Consider the following 7,074-nt stretch of genomic DNA (forward strand, 5'->3'; position numbering starts at 1 on the left):
ATTATAGAGCATTGCCCCACAAAAAAAAAGCCAAAAGAAAAAAAAAGAAAGGCCCAAAAAAAAGGGCAATGTTACTATCTCTTTTTCCACACTTGTGCTTCAAAGTAGCACCATGTTCTTCATGTAGTGAGTCTCATATCTTGTGCTTCAAAGTAGCACCATGTTCTTCATATAGATTGTCCCCTATGTTGTCACTTTCATATACTAGTGGGAATTTTCATTATAGAACTTGGCTTGTATATTCCAACGATGGGCTTCCTCAAATGCCCTAAGTCTTCATGAGCAAGCAAGTTAGATGCACACCCACTTAGTTTATTTTGTTGAGCTTTCATACACTTATAGCTCTTAGTGCATCTGTTGCATGGCAATCCCTACTCCTCACATTGATATCTATTAATGGGCATCTCCATAGCCCGTTGATACGCCTAGTTGATGTGAGACTTTCTCCTTTTTTGTCTTCTCCACGTAACCTCCATCATTATATTCTATTCCACCTATAGTGCTATATCCATGGCTTGCGCTCATGTATTGCGTGAGGGTTGAAAAAGCTGAAGCGCGTTAAAAAGTATGAACCAATTGCTCGGCTCGTCATCGGGGTTGTGCATGATGGTGGCATTTTGTGTGACGAAAATGAAGCATGGCCAAACTGTATGATTTTGTAGGGATAAGCTTGCTTTTGCCTTGTTGTTTTGAAAAGACATGATTGCTTTATTGGTACGCTCAAAGTATTATTGTTTTATGTCAAATGATAGACTATTGCTTTGAATCACTCGTGTCTTAATATTCAAGCCATGATTAGACATATGATCAAGATTATGCTAGGTAGCATTCCACATCAAAAATTATTCTTTTTTATCATTTACCTACTCGAGGACGAGCAGCAATTAAGCTTGGGGATGCTGATACGTCTCCGTTGTATCTATAATTTTTGATTGTTCCATGCCAATATTATTCACTTTCATATACTTTTTGGCAACTTTTTACATTATTTTTGGGACTAACATATTGATCCAGTGCCCAGTGCCAGTTCCTGTCTGTTGCATGTTTTATGTTTGGCAGAATATCCATATCAAACGGAATCCAAACGGCATAAAAACGGACGGAGCTTATTTTTGGAAAATATGGAAAATTCTAGAAGAAAAATCCACGCAAGACGGTGCCCGAGGTGGTCGGGCGCGCCGTCCCCCCTGGGCGCGCGGTCTACCCTCGTGAGCCCACCGTAAGGCGGTTGATGCTCTTCTTTTGCCGCAAGAAAGATAATATTCGGAAAAACATCACGGAAAAGGTTTCAGGCCAATCGGAGTTATGGATCTCCATATATACGCGAAACAGTGAAACAGAGCCAGAACAGAACACAGAGAACGCAGAAACAGAGAGATAGATCCAATCTCAGAGGGGCTCTCGCCCCTCCCATGCCATGGGAGCCAAGGACCAGAGGGGAAACCCTCCTCCCATCTAGGGAGGAGGTCAAGGAAGAAGAAGAAGAAGGGGGGCTCTCTCCCCCTTGCTTCCGGTGGCGCCGGAACACCGCCGGGGGCCATCATCATCACCGCGATCTTCACCAACACCTCCACCGTCTTCACCAACACCTCCATCACCTTCCCCCTTCTATATACAGCGGTCCACTCTCCCGCATCCCGTTGTACCCTCTACTTGAACATGGTGCTTTATGCTTCATATTATTATCCAATGATGTGTTGCCATCCTATGATGTCTGAGTAGATTTCTATTGTCCTATCGGTGATTGATGAATTGCTATGATTGGTTTGAGTTGCATATTTTACTGGTGCTGTCCTATTGTGCCCTCCGTGTCGCGCAAGCGTGAGGGATTCCCATTGTAGGGTGTTGCAATACGTTCATGATTCACTTATAGTGGGTTGCTTGAGTGACAGAAGCATAAACCCGAGTAAGGGGGTTGTGGCGTATGGGATAAAGGGGACTTTATGCTTTAATGCTATGGATGGGTTTTACCTTAATGAATCTTTAGTAGTTGCGGATGCTTGCTAGAGTTCCAATCATAAGTGCATATGATCCAAGTAGAGAAAGTATGTTAGCTTATGCCTCTCCCTCAAATAGAATTGCAATAACGATTACCGATCTCGTTATCGATTGCCTAGGGACAAATAACTATCCTGTTGACAAAAGCTCTTTACTTTTACTAATTTAGTTGTGCCTTTATCTAAACAGCCCCTAGTCTTTATTTACATGTTCTTTACTTTCTTGCAAGCTTACCCAAAAACACCTACAAAATACTTCTAGTTTCATACTTGTTCTAGGTAAAGCGAACGTCAAGCGTGCGTAGAGTTGTATCGGTGGTCGATAGAACTTTAGGGAATATTTATTCTACCTTTAGCTCCTCGTTGGGTTCGACACTCTTACTTATCGAAAACTGTTGCGATCCCCTATACTTGTGGGTTATCAACACCCTGCCAAGTTCTGTGTTAGGGCCGTCCGAAAACTCGGTACAGCGGTTCAAGTGGAAGAAGTCCCGGAACAGCTCGACAGATAGTTCTTCTTGAAGGTAAAACACTTGAAAGTTGCATATATTTGATACAGAATTTGGGCCTATGTTTTGCGGATGGAGTTGAAGTCTTGCAAGGACATCCCGAATTTTTTTTGATCCGGGAGGACTGAAGCCCCGGTCTAAGTGCTGCATAAAAACAATAACTTCTCCATCCTGAGGCTCAGGAGGGCACTCAGGGCCAGGAACACGCCAGTGAAGAACGTTCTTCAAGGCTAAAGTGCCAGTTGTGACGTAGCCATGGATCTGAGTTTCTGTAATCCGGGACGGAACCCAGTTACAGGTGGCGAATTGCTTGGTCATCTTGGATAGTAACTGTAAAGGTAAAAGGAAGCCGGTTTACGATTGACGGTTCAAGGATCATTTGTTGATGTTAATCCGGAAGATTCTATCAAAGCACATGTGTGGGGTAAACCGGAAACTGCTATTCAAATCAAAGATGGCAGTTTAAGCGAGGGCTAATGATAAGTGCCGGATTACTGACTGCTAAAGGTTTAAACTGCCCTTTGGTGGAGGAGACAGATGAAAATATGCTAAGTGTTGACAGAAACAGGTTTCACACAATGACCAAATTTATTTGGATCTACCACGCTTCAGTAAAGCAAAATTACTACGACTTATAAATGGTGTTAAAGCAGAACAAGGAAGGTTGTGTACTCTACAGAAGAAAGGGAAGATCTGCTAGTGTTAAAAATGGATGCGGAGTAACTACCGCACGAGATCTACACTGCTATTGGATCAAAGCTACCGCGGCAGAAGGAAAGACGAAGAACTGAGGAGGAAGAATGAAGAACTGTACAGATGAACTCACGAACCCTAAACACAGATCTAAAGATGAAGGAAAGAGGAAACTTACCACTGCAGATTTAGTGCGGAGGGGTGCGGCGAGTTTCTGGTCCGTTTCAGGTTGATGCAGCGGCCTTTGTCGATGCAGTTCTCAAGGGTCGCGAGCGGCGGTGGAGCTTCAGAGCTTGGGCGTCGCAAGGAAGAAGAAGGCACAGAAGGGGAAAAAGAGAAAAGGACCCTCGGGCTTTATTTATAGAGGAAAGGATAAATGGCAGGTGCGAGAATCGAGGAGCCTAAAGCGGCGGAGTGGGCGCGCCTGTCGCCCTGATTTTCGGGACGACCATTAATGAGGGGAAGCTTTTTAATATTTTTATACAGAGATGATGTCATGATGGACCGTTGCTGTGTCCAGAAGATGACGTCACTGCGGTTTAACAAAATTTACAGGAGAAGACAATATGGCGATTTACGAGAATACAAGGAAATGTTCACAAGATTTCTTTGAAGTATTGAAGATTGACATGAACAAGTTCAAATCAATCTGGGCCTAATGTTGGGGATATAACTATTGAGTGTAAACCGGCCAGGAGGGCCCGGGTCACCCTCAACTATGCTGAAGCCCATGAAGACCCAGAAGATGGCACTTTACTAATAAATCTTGGTGGCCCGAAGCCCAAAGGTGGATTAGGGCCCATAGTGGTAAACCGCCATGACTATGTAAACTTGTAATATAAGTTAGGAAAGGAGAGACCGAGCCGGACACTTTGTATGAGTCGGCTTCGGGGCTCTGTAGACCGGCCGGGCGTCAATCTATGTATATAAAGTGACGACCCGACGGTGTTTTAGGGACAATAAACAACAACTCGAGACTCAGGCAAGCATATCTGCTCCCTGGTCATCGAAACCCAATCAGTCCCATCACAACTAGACGTAGGCTTTTACCTTCAACGAAGGGGCGGAACTAGTATAAAACTCCCGTGTCCCTTGTCCAGTTTGACCCCTTCAAGCTAACCCGTTGTGATGGCTCCGCGACTAAGTCCTTTCATGAGGACATCTGACGTGTTAATCCCACGACACCGTGCGACACCTAACTCTTTACATAGTACTCCCTCCGTTCCTAAATACTAGATGAGTCCCCACGCGTTGCTGCGGAATAGCCGTATATCTCTCTGCGTAAAATTATCGATTTCATAGAACTAAAAAATCTATAACCGCATGACAAATGTGGTAGCCAAACTAAAAAAACTCCCATCATCATTTAGATCATCCCACGTAAGGAAAAAAGATCAGCCAACTCCTACTACATAATGGGATTATATTTTTCTTTTTGACATGTTAATGGGACTTAAAAGCTCACTTACATGCATGCTACCGGTGCATGCTTGCATGTAGACATGTTGATGTGATTTCAAACCCACTCACATGCATGCCACGGTATTTCTGCATGCTTGCATGTGGCTTAGTGTGGAGCCTCTCAACGTCTAGATCATATGGCTATTATGGACTGATTTAGTTCATCTAACGGCTACATTAATTTTGATGATGTGGCTCAAGGAGAGGATAGAAAATTCCTAGTAGTGGGGGCTAGCTATTACTAGTAGATAAGTCTTTGTAGAGATTCCACTAGGTGAACTACATACGGAACAAAATGAATGAATCTACACTTAAAATGCATCTATATACATCCGCATGTGGTTCATGGTGAAATCTCTACAAAGACTTATATTTTTGATCGGAGGAAGTACTAGTACAGTACGTACTGTAATTTATCAGCGAGATAAATTTGTACAATGCTATGAAGCTTCCAGCTTCTGTTACATGTATCTTGCGTCCAAGGTTGCCCGTTGCAACATTTCATCAAATACAAAGGAGACTAACATGCATGCTATTGCATCTCAATGACTGACAGATCATAGCAAATATGTAATCCCTTCGTTCCAAAATAAGTGTCTCAACTTTATGCAAACTTTAGTACAAAGTTGTACTACTACTAAAGTTGACACTTATTTTGGAACAGAGGCATCTAAAGAAAAAAATGATCCATGCAGCCCCTAGCCCTTGAACCGTGAACCCTAACCATGCTCCAATTTGCTGGCAACGTTCGAGCTTCCTAAGAAATGAAGTTTGCAACCCTTTGACCATCGGATCATTTTGTGCAGTTTCACCAAAATCAAGATGAGCATCCCTGTGGCAAAGAAATTGAAGAAGCGCGATTAGAATAAGATTACTGGGACTGGTTGATGAGACATAAACTCATCACAAATACAATACGTAGAAGCCAATAGAGGTATGTGCGGGGCAAAGAAGTAGAGAAATATCCACATGGAGTGATGTGGGTAGCTGGAGCAGTGGTACAAGCCTGTTGTAAAGGGAGTTGTACCTGAGGGATGTCGGGACGTAGCTCAACCTTGAGGAGGGCGGCGGGAGGCGGCAATTGCCCACGTTGCGGCAGTGAGCAAGGGACGAAGGCAACCTCACCGACTTTGTGAGAGATAACGGCGGGGACCCCTGATCGGGACATGCCGATAGTGGGTTTTTGCCGTCGGCAACGGCGACCGCATCTACACTAAGCATCCACCCCTTCCCCCGGCGGATGTGATCCGCCGGGATGTTAGAGATGTGGCCACAATCGTTTTGTGTGAGAGATTGTGAAGAGAGCAACCCTAGCAAGCAACCGTGTAAGCTGGCCCATCCTGACTATGTATATAGTGGAGCGGTTTCCTTTTCTCTTCATATGAACCTATCATATTATGTACGTGCCACTAAAGAAAAAAAACTTTATTTATAAATGACGCGGCACCTACTAATCGTTCTCCTATAACCTTGTGCTTGGAATCTCCAAAATATTAACCTTGCGATTGGCTCTTCACCTCTTCGGGAAGTCGAGCAATAATGGTAGTGCAGTATATATCGTTCTGGCTATATGAGACCGAATGAATTGCTGCACGTACACCATGTGGGCGAGGGTCAAGGGGCGAGGGAGAGTGCTACATACGGAGCAAAATGAGTGAATCTACACTCTAAAATACGTCTATATACATCAGTGTTTGGCGTATGTACTAGTAGTTCATATTGAAATCTACTAAAGGACATATATATTCCACACAATATGATATACTCTCTATAACCAAGATAGTAGGGATGAGGAGTAAACGGAGGGAGTAGTAAATTTTTCTCCTCGTCCTGCGAGCCGCCGCGCGCATGGGCGAGGGAGCGGGCGTAAGGCGGACAATACTAAGCAAGCTTCACCTCATCCTGGGAGCCACCGTGCCCGTGGGCGGGGGAGACGGCGTACTAAGCAAGCTTCTCCTCATTCTGCGAGTTGACGAGACACGTCAAAAGTACTCTAGTGTATAGAGCCTTGCCTCTAAGGTAGGCCCCACATGGTTTGCCGCTTTTTTTAACATAACGCGTCAAGTCGCAATTTGTTTGTTCACCCGTGGTAGACGATCCTCCCTCCACCAAGTGGACAACCAGTACACGTGCTAAATTACCACGTGGGCTACCTTTTTGTACAGAAATGAGCTCCACCGTGTACCCGCGCGGGTGTGGTTGGGAAAGAGACGGGAGTACGTGCGTCGTGCATGCACCTCTTCTCTTCGTGCACGTCCCCCACCTACGTGGTTGTGTGTGAGAGATACAAACCGTGTTCGTGAGTGTTTGTTGTTTTGGGGTGGGGAGGTGAGGGTGATTTCGTGAATGTATTTGTGGGAATATGTGTCGGTGACATCTCAAACAAAATTTTGCATGCAATGTGTGTGAAATGG

This window comes from Triticum aestivum, chromosome 3B (genome assembly GCF_018294505.1).
Source record: "Triticum aestivum cultivar Chinese Spring chromosome 3B, IWGSC CS RefSeq v2.1, whole genome shotgun sequence".
NCBI lineage: Eukaryota > Viridiplantae > Streptophyta > Magnoliopsida > Poales > Poaceae > Triticum > Triticum aestivum.